Source organism: Mytilus edulis, chromosome 3, assembly GCF_963676685.1.
Source record: "Mytilus edulis chromosome 3, xbMytEdul2.2, whole genome shotgun sequence".
Classification (NCBI taxonomy): domain Eukaryota; kingdom Metazoa; phylum Mollusca; class Bivalvia; order Mytilida; family Mytilidae; genus Mytilus; species Mytilus edulis.
In genome coordinates, this window is record NC_092346.1 from 102,898,345 (window position 1) to 102,913,005 (window position 14,661).

The following is a 14,661-nucleotide window of genomic DNA, read 5'->3' on the forward strand; positions in this document are numbered from 1 at the left end:
CATTTATTCTCAGTGAAAGTTATACTAATGCATACCCTATTATAGATACGTTTCTGTATTTTCTACTTTCATATCATAACTTGTTCTCATTCTTAAATATAATCAAGTATCAAACCCCAATGTAAAAGAAGTCATTCTTAAAAACGAACACAAAAACATGTCTGTCAGATTATACTTCATTTTTAAAGGCAAATGTTCCGATACAGAAACTCTTAGTTAATTCCACTAAAGGAAGTTTGAACCCCATTGTCTTGTTGGGAATAAGGCCCTTAGACTCATGGCACATTAGATTTATTGTTGCTTTCCAAAACCCAAGTATATATTTCAAATATTAATTGCGCTTAGGTGTTATTGAAATCGATGTATTCTCTTAATTAACTGTTCGTACCTGCAACGCATTAAGGACCTGATCAATAGGAAATCTTCGCTATATGGTCTCTGTACTCTCTCGATACAGACAATTATTTTCACATCAATCAATACTGATGAAAAGCTCAAATGTGATTGGTTAAAATCAGATCGATCGTCTGCGAGGGTTTGCAGAAAAATGGAATTGTAGATGGGGTTTTTGAATTATCTTTGATTCATGTGTCCTTGTAAACAACGGACGTACTATTCTGTACTTTCTGTCGCGATTGGCAGATAGACAGAACATTTAAGGTTTTAGTTTATTTTCTTCAGAGTGGATATTTACTAAAAGGTAAGTCGTTTTGTTATGCCTAAATCAAAGTGTTGTCTTTTGTGTTGTTTCAATATGGTTTCCATTGTATATATTTATTCGACTTATTACGTCTAAATTTTTACACAAAATTTTTAATGGTTTTTACAACCATACAACAATTTATTTTTTAGATGTATGATTTAATAGATATATAATTAATGTATTTGTTTTCGTATTAATATACCAAATGGGACTTTAAAGTGAATATAAAAAAAAATTGAAAAAATATAAAAATATTGGAACTAAAAGTAAATTTGTAGGATAGGGGTAGTTAGTCCAGAGATTTTGTAACTGTTCTTACATGTTTGTTGTAAGTCTAGAAAAGGATGTACAGTTCGGTTTAAGAGTAATTAAAATCATTATTTATTGTGTGATATATGATGTCTTTATTAAGTATGACTGAGTAAAATGTAAAACTATTTTTTTATTTTTCTTCACAATTTCCTTCAAAAACTTGTCCTGTATTCGCGGTTCAACTTCATAGTTAAGCAAGATATTTCGCATTATACTACTTTAATGACAAACAAAGGTGAAACATGCACGCGTGGACACTTCCAAATCAAAAGCACAAAGTATGGGGGAACAAACACATATACAATGTTTGAAATTCTTTATTTTCACTGAACTAATATATATCTAGGGGCCAGCTGAGGCCCACCTCCGGGTGCGGGATTTTCTTACTGCGATGAAAACTCATTGGTGGTATTCGACTGTTGTTTGCTCTTTGGTAGGGTTATTGAGTCTTTGACATATTCCCCATTTCCATTCTCAATTCTATTTGAAATATATTACCATGTTAGTATCAATTACCTATGTATGGAGTATGTTCTTATTATCTCTTTCTTTGCATGTTGCAACTGTTCTTGGTCAGAACGTTGAGTACCTGTACCTGTACATCACATCTACATCATTATTCATGGTGATTGTGTGTGTGCTGAATATATCTGCCATTAACTGAAGAAATTTACATAATGTAAAAGATTGGATAGCGCAAGTCTTTTGTGTTGGAAAGAATGCCAATTTTAGCAAAAAAACATTAATATGAGACACCAAAATCAGTGAATTAAATAAATAACCGTATGTTCTATTAAAGTTGATATTCGTTTTATAGCTAAATTAAAAAAAACTAAAGTATGATTTAGAAAATGTCATTGTACTTTAAATTGCTTATTCGTTTTTCTAAACACTGTTCCTCTGCTCTGCTGGTGTGCTTGACGTCAAACCAATAACATGAACTACAGTTTTACGTAGCATGTATTCGATGCTAAATGCAATTTATAATTTTAACTATATTTTTAGAACAAAGTAGTAATCTGAGTCCAAACCCATAGGATCTTTTTTGTATTTGATTTACACAAGTGTATTATGTTTTAGCATGTTTTAGCATGATAGCAGGTCTATTAGAGTTTATTTTAATTCGTAGATGAGAGTTTTTTTAAAAGCTATGAGTACAGGTATTTGTTGGCTGAATTCACTTATTGTTATGCCCGCTTTCGATAGTTGTTTCTTCATAGAGTCAAAGAGTACATTTGATTTCTTTAATTGAGCATGAATTTGACTCAATTTGTTTTTAGTGAAACATAAAAAATGAGAATGAAAACGGGGAATGTATCAAAGAGACCACAACCCGGCCAAATAGCAGAAAACAGCTGAAGGCCACCATTGGGTCTTCAACATGAAGAGGAAATCCCGCACCCGGACGCGGGCTATACCACTGGCCCCTGTTTGTACTAGTTCATCGAAAATGAACGTCGCACTTAACTCAGAAACATATAAATAAACATTAGCCAAGGGCTCCTGAATTGGGAAGTAGCTGATATTGTGTGGAGAGTATGTAAGATTAAAATTGCTTATTTCAGGATTAAAGAATTTTCCTTTTTTGGCAAATTTTCATTGCCTTTGGGTAATCAAATACACGAGTTTCTATATGTATACCAATTCAAACTAGTCCTTTGTTTTAAAATTTTAAGCCAATTGAAGTCTATTTATCTGGTAACCGCTTGGTCTCGATTTGAGTTCGTGAGTTCCAATTCAAAATCAAGTGTCTAAAAAAATTCATAACAAATTTTAAAACCTAATAAAGAAATGATTTTATGAACATTTTCCTCAGTACTTCTTTGTGTTCATAGAAGCCAGTGAAGTTACACAGTAGGATTTTGCTGTACAGTTTCAGTCGATGAATCGGCAAAAACCACAACAAATCTTATACATTATTCATACTAGCTTCACATTAGCATGCCTTTAAACCATGAAAGTTCTGAAAGCCACTATGTCTTTTCTATATAGCATAGGATTGTTATTGGCTTTTAACATTTCCAATAACAGTTAACAATAAGTTCTATATTTTATCTATTTAAATTCTCTTTCTTTTCTATTGATGGAAAACATCAGGTGACATCAATATCACAAAAACAAAAATATATTTCGTGTATGAATAATACATGGTCAATAATACGAAGAACAGACCACTTATGATGCAAATACTGAAACATTTATAGCTAATATCAAATAGCTTCATTTTGAAAGATATCGTCATTTCGATCTATGAAGCTTCAAAGAACTGGCAGATAGGGTAATTTATTTTCACCATGAACAAAAGTGAAGTGCCATTGCAATTTAGAATTGATAACTACATATTCATTCTGAATCGGAAAACGATATTAATTATAGCAAGAGATATATTTAGTATGTATTACATGGTACCGTTACGACATAAATTTACCACTAACTGATTTAGACATAGTTTTATCGATCACACTATTGATCCGTCACTAATGTACATGGAAAACCTGAGCAGTGATGACATTTTCTCGTCGTATAAAGAATCATCCACTGCTTGGATCAAAAACATAAACTAAAAGAGAAGTTAAACCTTATAAAAAAAATCCTTTATAATATACGATACATAATATACATTTTGAAATGCTAAATGTTGTCAGTGAAGCCTAAACATGTTATTTTTTAGCTTATGTATCGGCCTCGCAATAATTTGTATAGCAGCATCTATCAGTATATTCTTCTACCACTAATTCAAAAATTTTAGAACAGATAACTTGAGTGGGTTTGTTTTTTTTGAATTTGTGAATATTCTGATTAAACACAATCTTATGTTCCCAAATTTTATTTTTCCAAGAATTGCTATGTTAACACTTTGGATTGAGTTAAAATAGCAAAATGATTGATTACACATCGTCAATACTTCGGTTTATACCCGGTCAGTCCTTTCGGATTGTTCATAGTCAGTCCTTTTGAATTTTACCATTTCAGTACTTTTGGATTATACTCTGCCAATCCTTTCAAATTATACTCTCTCAGTCATTTTTGATTTTATCTGTTTGTCCTTTCTGATTATTGGATTAAATCCTGTCAGTCATATCAGATTATACCATGTAAGTCCTGTCGGATTATACCTTGCCATTCCTTTTGAATTTTACCTTGTCAGTCCTTTCGAATAATACCATGTTAGTCCTATTGAATAATATCCTGTCAGTCATATCGGATAATACTCTGTCAGACATTCGGATCAGTCCTTCTGAACACATTTTGAACACATGTCAGTCCTAGTGGATTATACCCTATCAGTCCTTTCGGATTTTACCCTGTCAGTCCTTTCGGATCATACTCTGTCAGTCTTTACGGATTATGTCCTGTCATTATTTTACCCTGTCAGTCCTTTCGGATTATACCCTGTCATGCCATTCGGATTATACCCTGTCAGTCCTTTCAGATTATTCCCTGTTAGACATTCGGATCAGTCCTTTCGGACATGTTACTTTTACATCTTGAGTTGCCGGTGAGAATAATTGTTGTAAGTTATTCACTTTTCATTCAAGGTTATAAAAAACGGAGTGGCTATTTGTCCGGCTAGCCGGACGAACAGTGCCAGGGATATGTATCCGGCCAGTGCAATACGCATGTCATATAATGTGTGTTCGGAAGTGCGTGTTATATTATCGTCAGTAGCACCAGGGGATCGCGTGTAATCCGATCACTGATTTCCAATGTTAAGATCATTGCTTGAAACGGCGATATCAATATTTGTGATAAATTTTGCAGTTTTCGGAATTTGACAATGGAACACGATAGTACAATGTATGTACTTCAAAGAATGATATAATCTTATAAAAGGCACTAAAAAAATTTAAATCACAAAGAAAATAGGAAATAAAGATAATTGATCGGAGAACTATAGAAAGGCTTTTACAATTGCATGTCTAACTGAATAAAAATTAGCTTAGTTATATTCCGAAAATGAATCTTGCAAGTAGCCCTTAAAGTGGTATATAGGCGGGGATAGAGGTTCCAAACTTGAAGTGGGGATGTTTGATATAGGATTATGAAAAGTGGGGTAATATAATACACGGGACATCAAAGATGGGATCATGATCAGGAGAAAAAAAGGAAAGAGGAATTTGGGCAAAGGAGCACACCGTGTCACCCTGAACCCCTCGCGCAAATAAAATCAAATCCCCCCTAGAATTTCTGAATAAGATTTTAACAGTCATGTTAACTTTTTTGGGGGTTGGGTGGGGGACATTATAGAAAAATCTTCCACCTCTTTCTCGCTCAAAATATGGATAACTTTAGGTCAAGGGGTCTATACTTCTCTTTGACAGCTACAGACATAATAATTTTGTAACTTTTTCAGGTAGACAAAATCCTCTACGTTAACTTAAAATGCACGAGTCATACACTACCCAAGTTTGTTTTACAAATAATTTCTTCTCTCTTTTTATGTAAAAAATATGGCCGGATATATCGGTCCAACGATTTACAGACTGAAAGAGCGACGATTTACAGAAAAGAACCGAAAAGAACCGAAAAGGACCAAAAAGAACCGAAAAGGACCGAAAAAAATGCATATATTTATTAAAGTTAAATTTTTTTTTATATTGTTAACAATTCTTCGTAATAATAAAATGGAATGCATAATTCAAAATTTAGATTGTGCATTTATAGGGGTATGTGAATTAACAAAAGAGAAACAATATAACTTGGTTTTTTTTAGTAATATTTTTTTAATATATGTATTTAATTATCATTTATTATTCATCAAGGATTTTAATCTTATTATTTAAATATTTGTTTTTATAGATATAAGAAGGTGTGACAACTCACAATCAAAGTCATAATTTGTACAAGTAAACAATTATAGGTCAAAATAAAAATGAAAACGAGAAACAAGAAACACAAACCACTTCAACAAACGACAACCATGCACTAAACATCAGGTTCCTAAATTAGGACAGGTGCAAATATAAATGCAGCAGGTTTAAACGTTTTAATTAGCATATTACATGTTTTTAATAATACGCAGTAAAAAAAAATGAAAAGCAAATATTATCGTACTACAAAAGTTTTTCCTTACATTTAAAAAAAATATATTTCATTTGTTTATATTTAAGATGTCAGCATATTGCCCGGTGGCATTGGGTATGGTAATATAAAAAATATACATGTCAGCATCACCATTTCCTCTGGGATGTTAAATGTCAAATATACATTTGTTGCATGTGATTTAATCACGATAATCGTCACTTTGTCACTTCTTGTTCCCATGTATTTACATCTGGCAGATCTGGGGAATAAACTTCAACTGTCTTAAGGTCTTTAATGTATTTATTAGCTGCATCGTCATATGCAAGAACCATATCACAATCTTTATTTTGAAGATATTTCGTTAAACAATTCAAGTAGGACAGAACAAATTGCGTTACAAACAAAGCCACAATAAACTCTGGATTATCTAGGGGTCGCTTTATTACCTTCGATTACAAAAAAAAATCGATATCCTTTTCGGTTCTTTTCGGTCCTTTTCGGTTCTTTTTGGTCCTTTTCGGTCCTTTTCGGTTCTTTTCTGTAAATCGTCGCTCTTTTCTGAAAGTCGTCGAACCCGGATATATATGATTGTTTTCTGATTATTAGATACTAGTATGAACAAAACAACAATTAACAATTTCAATTACCAGTAACAAGATTAGGCCCTTACAATACACCTTATCGCTAATCCCGGCTGACCCTGCCGCTTGAACTTTTGACACATACAACAATCATTTTTCCATTGTGGCGTCAGATATTTTGTATTGTGACGTCAAAATTTTACGGGAACCTGTGTGATATCCAGTAATGGCGGAAAAATAGCGATAAGGTGTATAAAGATTACAAAAATGTGCTATCCCCTGGTGCTGCTGAAGATAATATTACCTGATTACACGCATACACAAATAGTGACATGCGCATTGTATTGCACGAACAAATAGTCCTGGTACTATTCGTCCGGCTAGCCGGACAAATAGAAACTGCCTAAAAAAGTCCTTTTGTTAGAAGACATATTTGAACTATATAATGACGATTTAGCTATCTTATATTACTTTCAATTTGGTCAATCAATAAGACATTATACATATAATGTTACAAACATGGAAATCATTAGTTAATCCAAGCAGACTTAATCTTTAGTCCTTACATATTTATATATTTATATCGATTTTAGAACTACGGTTTCGTTGGGGTTAATAAGTTTGTAATGCAGTCCTCCGTTATTATCTACCCATGTCACATATCATTTACTGCTAAGTTATTTTTAACAATTATCTTAATGTGCAACTGGGTTGTTAAAATATTTGTATTGTGTCTGCTTTTCAATGAGATTGTGAATGGCAGTATTATATTTCTGTGCCAGTTATTGTCTAGTGTAACGAGTCGATATCACGCCGCATCTGTGTGCTTCAATGTCTAACTTTGAAAAACTAGGAATTCCAGTCAAGGTGCTGCTTGGCTATGGAACTCTAGACCTGGCAGTGTTCCTTTACTCTGTGTTGAATGCCTCGTTTTGATTCTCCGATGAATAGAAGCAATTAATGCTTTGTTGTACGTGTGCGGACTTTGTGTCATAAGATTATAAACCACATCCTTTCTTTTCCATTAAAATAATTATAGATTGAAAAAAAAAAAAAAACACAACGGCGTTAAGGTCTAATTAGTTTTCTAAAATAATGGCCCATTTAAAAAATTTAAGAAGGATTTTTTTTTATCTCAATTGAAGTATATTTGAATTTAATGTGTTATTGAGGACTTAGTGCTTATATCTGAATGTATTCCTGGTTTTATTGTTTGAATGGATTGCTGTCTAATGAAAGAGTTTCTCATATATTTTTTAAAACTAGCCTCCTTGAATTTTGAATACAAGGGGATATCTAATATTGTATAAGTATATATTACAAGGAACTTCCTGGTTTCAGTAAGTCTTTTTTCGAAAAATAATATTAACGAGTGCGACTTTCTGGAATAACGAATCCCGTTTAGGATCAGGATGGCATTACATTGTTAATTATAGAACCTATGTCGTTATTGGAGTGTAATTATCATTATTGATGTTTATACTGAAGTAACTATTAGGATTGATTATAATCACCTATGTATTAACTTACACAACACCAAATAATGAATATCCTGGTATATTCTGTTTGGTATATGTAAGAAGATTATTTGTGTAAAATTATTCAGATCCAATAGACCTAATTTGTATTTAAATTACAGTTTGTCGCTGCTCCCTCGAGTCGTATTTCCTATTAGTGGTCTTTGTACGAACCACATATACCATATCTGTGAAATACAGATGAATTTGACCTTATCAAACATAATTCTGGTGATGGGAAGGTTTCTGATTACTTCATACGTGATAAAAAAAAGATATTTATAAATGTCAAAGGTCACTTTGTGAAGCTAGAATAAATAATTAGACATTTTCTTCGGCTACTGTCAAAGAATAAAAATCATTGTAATACATACTGCTATTTTTATCCTGCAGTTATTTTGTATGACATAAACAAAAGATAATCAGTTTTAAATATTAAGCATTGCAGAAAGAATATCTGTAAAAATTGCTAGCTCAAAACACAAATTCAAAATCTGCTCTACAAAATTAAAAAGCAAATGTCATTCAGTACTGAAAAAAATGGATTACGCCGTTGGTATATTCTCCCTCTTTTTAAACTGACCACATATGAAGATATATATAATAGTTAGTATGTGGACACATATGCAGATATATATAATAGTTAGTATGTGGATTTACGATTAATGCTACGGATTTGTGCAATTTATGGAGTCTGGACAGATTCTCTTTCATTGACGTTTTCCTACACATATGTGTAGCTTGATGGAGGTCACATAAGGAACAAAATTAATAGAAACACAAATTTGAATAAACCAAATGCAGTCACCACTAAAGTATCAGTTGGACTAGCTTTCTGGATCAGCATGCAGTCAACACTAAAGTATCAGTTGAACTAGCTTTTTGGATTAGCTAATACTTTCTATCGTATGTTAATCATTTTTGTGCATATTGTAGGTCTAACGAGTCAAACTTTATTTTGGATTGTAGATATTTTTCTCATTGGAAATCATACCACTTCTCATTCTTTTTATACACACACTGGCTGCTTTTGAAGAAAAAAACTATCGCCATTTTTATGTATTATTGTCTTTTTAGACTTTAAATGTGATAAGCTCAAACACATCAAACAAATTAATAACAACTGCTATATTCCTGACTTGGTACAGCCAATTTCTTATGTAGAAAATGGGGGATTAATTAGTTATCAAAGGTACCTAGCTTAAACCTGGTTTCATAGCTAGCCAAACCTCTCACCCGTATGACAGTGGCATAAAAGTCCATTATATTGACAACAAAGTGTGAACAAAACAAACAAATAAGAGGTGAAAATGTCAAAATACATGTAGGGGTACAACAGTCATCATTGTATTTTGTTCAGTGGACTGTAAAATTTGGGTGAAAACACTTATTTGGCATTAATATTAGAAAGAATATCATAGGGAATATGTGTACTAAGTTTCAAGATGATTGGACTTCAACTTTATCAAAAACTACCTTGACCAAAAACGATAACCAAAAACTATAACATGAAGCAGGTCAGATGGACGGACGAACGAAAGAACGAAAGAACGAACAGACGCACAGACCGAAAAACATAATGACTATAAATGGCGCATAAACACATAAAAATAAAATTACAAAAAAACTAAACTCCGAGGAAAATTCAAAACGGAAAGTCCATAGGCAAATGGCCAAATCAAAAGTTCGAACACATCAAACGAATGGATAACAATTTTCATATTCCTCACTTGGTACAGGCATTTTCGTATGTAGAAAATGGTGGATTAGACCTGGTTGTATAGCTAGCTAAACCTCTCACTTGTATGACAGTCGCATAAATTCTATTATATTGACAACATCTGTGAACAAAACAAACAAAATAATCGGTAAAATGTCAATATTAGGGGTACCACAGTCAACATTGTGCTATAATCTTAATCACTAAAAAAAAATAATAAACAAAGAAACACAAAGAGACATGCAGACAGAGTACAGTAGCAAAAATGAACGACAAGAATACAAAAAAAAAACCAACCAACACAGCATAAATAACATAATGACGGGATGTACAAGTACAGAGCAACGTCATATGTAAAAAAAGAAACACAAAAGACATATGGACAAAGCACATTAGCAAAAACGAAAGACACGAATACAAAACCCCACCACAACACAACAACATAAATGACAAGATGTACAAGTACAGAGCATAGACTATTTACCGGATTTGTAATCACATAAGCAACACGACGGGTGCCACATGTGGAGCAGGATCTGCTTACCCTTCCGGAGCACCTGAGATCACCCCTAGTTTTTGGTGGGGTTCGTGTTGTTTATTCTTTAGTTTTCTATGTTGTGTCGTGTGTACTATTGTTTTTCTGTTTGTCTTTTTCATTTTTAGCCATGGAGTTGTCAGTTTGTTTTAGATTTATGAGTTTGACTGTCCCTTTGGTATCTTTCGTCCCTCTTTCATATGTAACACAAAAAAAAACACAAAAAGTCTAATAAACAAATGATAGACAAAACACATTGACAAAAATGTAAGACTGGAGTACAAATATTTTACCATAACACAATAACACAATGAAGGGAAGTATAAGTACAGAGTCACGTCAAATGTATATCAACAAAACAGACTTTGGTAAATTTCGGTAGTATATTTAGACGATACATAAATGATCTATAAATATAGAATATTTTCAACTTTAACTGTATTTTATTTGCTCGAATATATGACTATATGAATGTGCTTTAAAATGGGAAGCGAATTTATTTATACTAAACTGTCGCAATAAAATATAACAGAAAGTATAGGCGTTAAAGCCATTGAAGTAAGTATCCACACTTAAAATAACTCAGTGACGTCTGTAAGATTTTCAATAGTTTTTTTTATCTGTTATTGGTTATTTTTTGTTAATCCATCGAACAGATCAATCACAGACAACATTGTCTAGTCATTATTATGTAGGATTGCCGTTACGTGATCCAATCAATAGAACCAATTAACCCAAAATAATCAAACAAGTGTGAAAAATTGTGGTATTCATCAAGTTGTTTACAAGTTTCTAAGTAAATTATAGTTCAATTATTAACCAAATTACAAGAAAGAGGAGTGTGCGAAAATTACACTCCCACCATACTGCATATGTTGTTTTTTATAGGGTCTTTGATATGAAGACTCATGTTTACACAAACAGCTAGTGTTTATTGAAGTATGGTATAATCGTAATTGGAGGTTTTGTGTCGATAGAAAGCGAAATGTAATAAATGTGATAATCAGAATCATTAAAGTCATAAAATTGTCAAGAAGAAATCGATTAAAACTAGGGAAACATGAAATGTAAAAATAAATGTATAAAAGTGAAGTCAACAAGAACCTGTCTGTGAAAAATAACCCTATATAACGAAAGGTACCAAAATCGGATTTTTGAGAGACCGATAATTTAATGTCGATTAATTTTATGACATAATAAGTTTCAGTGGCGAAGATGATAATCGCGGAATCGAAATATAAGGAACGTTTGCGATCGAGTGTACTTTCTCTCAAACACATAGAGTTAGGTACCTTGGGTTATATAAAGGTATATAGGTGGGTTTTTTTAGTGAGACAAGTGCCTGTAGTGAAGTCTGTCAGGAAAATAATGAGTCGACTATTCACAATACTCGTTTATATCCTGAAATCGTATCAATCTTTGACGTTATTTTCCCTCCATTTTGTTATGTCTGTTTATTATATCTTCGTTTTGAAATCAATCTTAATTTACACATTTTGGATGTAAGGTTAATAATTGACAGCAAGCAAACAACGCAAATAATTGATAGTCATCTGGGGGTAAGTTTAACACTTAATCAACAATGGTTATGTGTCTGTACACTATATTTAGCTCACAAGGAAGCTATAAAGTCAAGAGTTCCAAATGATGAAGTTGAAATCATCTCTTCGTAAATTTTACGGACGCCATCACTGGTTGGTTGACCGTTATGGAATAACCGTTTCACAAATGATATCGGATATGTTCCTTACGTCGTAGCTACAATCCCCTTCCCTTTCATGAATGTGACCTACCGAATTAGGCTATTTATCGGATTTGTTATAACTAAGGCAACACGACAGAAGCCACATGTGGAGCAGGATCTGCTCACCCTTCCGGAGCATCTGAGATCACCCCTAGTTTTTGGTGGGATTCGTGTTGTTTATTCTTTAGTGTTCTATGTTGTATCATGTGTACTATTGTTTGTCTGTTAGTCCTTTTCATTTTTAGCCATGGCGTTGTCAGTTTATTTTCGGTTTATGAGTTTGACTGTCCTTCTGGTATATTTCGTCTTTTTAGCTCTAAATCTTCCTCGTCGAGAGACAGTGAATATATTTTTAAAACAAAAACACTGTAAAATCTGCAAAAAACACGAAATTTTCAAAGTAGCTATATAAGTAATTAACAAATAATGTAATAAGAATACCTTTGTAATATTTCCCGTGACTTTTTATCACTCTTTACTGTGATGTTTTAGTCAAGATCTTACGTCATCTCCAATCTCTAAGTTTTACTGTGATGTTTTTGAAGTTTTTGAAGTCTTCAACTTTGTAATTCTTTGGCTTTACAACTATTTTGATCTGAGCGTCACTGATGAGTCTCATGTAGACGAAACGCGCGTCTGGCGTATTAAATTATTATCCTGGTACCTTTGATAACTATTTAATCAAGATCTTACCTAATCTCCAATTCCTAAGTCAGGTGAAGGGTGTTGTCTTTATCTTTGTTTCCAGTTCTGATATCTTGCTGCCATCAGTATAATATAGGATATTTCTAACTCCCCTTAGCATGATATGCAGAACCTTTCAAAATATCAACAACTTTTACTTTTAAAAATGATCTTTTTAGGACCTAAGAAAATTAATGGAAAAGTAAAATCACTTAAATTACTGATCTGCGAGGAAAATTCAAAGCGCAAACTATGTAATCAAATGGCAAAATTAAATATTCAATCACATCAAACTAATGAATAACAATTATTATATTCCTGACTTGGTATAGACATTTTCTTATGTAGTAAATGATTGATTAAACCTGATTGTAAAGCTAGCTTTACCTCTCTCTTGTATGACAGTCGCTTCAAATTCAATTATATTGACTATGACGAGTGAACAAAACAGACATACATTGTGTGGACTTAGGCAATATGTTCACAAATAATATGTGTCAAGAATTTTGTCTGATATTTAAAGTTAATTAAAGGAAAGCATAATGGGAATACATATGCTTCAAATGAAGCGGTGAAATTGCTTCGTTTTAAAGCAAGTTTTTTTTATACCATGATTAGTTTTATTTGAATGTAAACATTCGTTTTCTTTATATATTTAAAAGTACAAGAATCCCAAATTAGAGAAACGTTTCATTTTATTATTTCAACTGGAAATCAGAAACACATTCGTAAATGTAGTCTCTGGAAGATTGAATATTTATTAGAAACTTTTAATTTCTAGACTTGAATTTGGTGTCTTCCTTATAAAATACTTATTCTAATATGAACGTAAAAATATGCAACTATCGATATGTTTTGTGTCGTTATGTTTCTGTCCTACTGGAGTATAAATCACGTCTCATTTTATTCACTCTTATAAGAATTAGTTTTTGAGTTGACTAAGAGACGTATTGATTTCCAATACAACACTGATAGTAACCTTGTATTAAATAAAAAGCAGTTTCTTATTTGCTGAAAAGCTAAGTTTAACTAGAAAAAAGAAGAGTGGTGTATTTCAACATTACCATATATAAATATAAATCGCGTTGTCTATTTCGATGAGTCTTATGAAGACGAAACGCGCGTCTGGCGTACTAAATTATAATCCTTGTACCTTTGATAACCATTTACACCACTGGGTCGATGCCACTTTTGGTGAACGTTTCGTCCCCGAGGGTATCACCACCCCAGTCGTCAACACTTCGGTGTTGACATGAATATCAATAATGTGGTCATTTTAATAAATTTCCTGTTACAAATCTTTGAATTGAAAAACTAAGGATTTTCTTATCCGAGGCATTGATTACCTTAGCCGTATTTGGCACAACTTTTTGGAATTTTGGATCCTCAATGCTCTTCAACTTTGTATTTGTTTGGCTTTATAAATATTTTGATATGAGGGTCACTGATGAGTCTTATGAAGACGAAACGCGCGTCTGGCGTACTAAATTATAATCCTTGTACCTTTGATAACTATTTACATCACTGGGTCGATGCCACTGCTGGTGGACGTTTCGTCCCCGAGGGTATCACCAGCACAGTAGCCAACACTTCGGTGTTGACATGAATATCAATAATGTGGTCATTTTAATAAATTTCCTGTTACAAATCTTTGAATTGAAAAACTACGGATTTTCTTATCCGAGGCATAGATTACCTTAGCCGTATTTGGCACAACTTTTTGGAATTTTGGATCCTCAATGCTCTTCAACTTTGAAAGACAAGTATCAGTACGTAACAAGACTCCAATAAAAGACAAGTGTCAGTTCGTATCAAGACTCCAATAAAAGACAAGTGTTTG

General features: G+C 32.7%; 1 protein-coding gene across 1 annotated transcript in view; it reads left to right on the forward strand.

The window, feature by feature from the left end:
• The first annotated feature begins 426 nt into the window (after nt 1–426).
• The window catches only part of LOC139518053 (probable inactive protein kinase DDB_G0270444), a 38,798-nt gene continuing 24,563 nt past the window's right edge, over nt 427–14,661 (forward strand). Inside the window, exon 1 of the mRNA XM_071309704.1 lies at nt 427–700. The gene's annotated coding sequence lies outside the window, so the exon portion shown is untranslated. The remainder of the gene's footprint in view (nt 701–14,661) is intronic.